Source organism: Rhamphochromis longiceps, linkage group LG22, assembly GCF_057381845.1.
Source record: "Rhamphochromis longiceps isolate RC_006_pf linkage group LG22, R_longiceps_female_GT1.1, whole genome shotgun sequence".
NCBI lineage: Eukaryota > Metazoa > Chordata > Actinopteri > Cichliformes > Cichlidae > Rhamphochromis > Rhamphochromis longiceps.
Genome location: NC_140577.1, coordinates 2509587 through 2511660, shown reverse-complemented (window position 1 = coordinate 2511660; position 2074 = coordinate 2509587).

Genomic DNA, 2074 nt, shown 5'->3' with positions numbered 1-2074 from the left:
TATGAGCTCATTTTATCATCTGTTTGCACATAAGTATGGTTTCCAGTGTTTTATGGCCTCTGGAGTCGTAGCAGACAGCCCTCACCTCCTGCGTTGGAGTGATTATATTCAACCTAAATTCAACAAAATGATTTGTTAATTTGTTGTGTGCATTTGAATCAGTCACTAGATGGCGGCAAACAGCCATTAAACTGTTTTTCTTGCTATATCACAAGTGCATTAAATCAAGCCCTGACTAAAAAGCGCCTGGTCAAGTCTGAGCTGTGTGATTCAGTCATTTTAAAAATAAGATCTGACCCAGTGTGATGCACTGTGAGTTATCACATATCAGAGCTGTGGAGCAGTGACTTCTGGTAGTGCTGCTGTTATTAACTGTAAAACAGTTAGCACTGTGTGTTAGCGAGATTAACTAAACAAAACTGCTTCATTTTCAGTAGGTTTTGAAATATGTCAGTAAAACTATTGTTTTCTTAAATATCTAGACATTGCAGTGCAGAAAAGATGAAAAAAAGATGACAATACAGACATTTATTGAAACGGTTTAAAATCTTGAATCACCAGGAGGCCACATCATGTCCTGTGTAACTGCGTTGGTTGGTTTGTAAAAATAAATGACGTAAATCAGTGATGAGATCAAATGTTTTTAAAGTGACTAAACAAAAGATGATTTCAGGGGCGAAAACTGGACTTGATCTGTCCAAGGTCCTGAAATAAAGAACTGAAGTAAGTATGACATTTCATGACTGAGACGTGTGGGATCCACATCATTTCCTCAAAATGTCATTTGTTAGGGCATTAATGACACATAACACTTGTAAAAACCCCACAGATATTTACTTGACCTTGTGTGAACATTTTCTTTCTTTGATGGTCTGATTCATGTGGAAGCAGAAACGTCACACAGACACAATGAAGAGAGGCCGACATATCTTTTCCAACACAAGCTACTTGTAACATAAGGTATTAGGTTAAATGAATAGTCAAACTAGGGGGGATGAGGTTTACACAACATTCAGAGGAAAGATGTCACTACAAATTACTACAAAAACATTCCAGACACTCTGGGAAGTTTTTTCATTTTTCTTAAAGTTGATTTATGTTCTATGTCAGTGTAAAAAGCACCAGTGCTCCTGCTGCTCTGTTTGCAGTCAAAACAATGCTTACGTTTTTTTTTCTTCTTTATGTCGTTAGGTTGCAATTTTTTTCGTTCCGTTGGCTATGTCAGCCGAGATGTACTCAGGTCACAAGTATTTGAACAATGGTTTTCTGCACTCTGTGTTTGGCGCAGGTTTCGGGATCATAGGAAAACTGCAGATGCAAATTTTTAGGGTAGCTATGGGAGAGTTGGTGGGAAGGATACTGAACCTCGAGTTGCCCCTGAGATGCATCCATCAGCATTTGTGTGTGTGAATGTAAAAGAAAGAAAAAAGGTGTGTGTATGACTTAGCCTTATTTGGAGATTATGTATCGGAATTTCAGGAGCGGGACCGCACCTCCAAACAGGCTCCTTCCAACTGTCTTCTATATAGGTTCCCCCAGTTCTGCAAGCTGTACATTTACGTGCCCCACCCTCCCTCCCTACTTGTTCTCCATTGTTCAACTTCTTCACTCCTATTTAGTACATGGGGATCTGCCAGGCCCGGGAGCCGTCGCAGTCCCCTTCGAGGTCTTCCCCAAACCGCAGCTCAGTTCATGTCAAAGCATCACCTTTACCTACTAAAACGCTGTCAAACCTAAAATGAGGACGTGGGCCCGGCTAGTGAAAGTAAGAAAGGCCCAAACTGAGTAGAAAAGCTATCCAAAGCACCAGAGTCTGTCACCATTTACATGTGCAAATGGTGAGAAAGAGACTTCCTGGGAACAGCCTGAAAATAGCAGCTGCAGATAACCAGGTGAAGCGGAAGCTAGCATTCAAATTAGGAGTTGGTTTCACAATAGGTGAGAACATTATTATTTATTACCTCGTAAAAGAACAGTGGACTTCTGTGCATTTTCAGCTCATCCCTTAACTGCATTTATTTATTGTTTGTTTTTTTTTTCATTTGGTTTTTGGTCATTGTTGCTGAAAACCAGC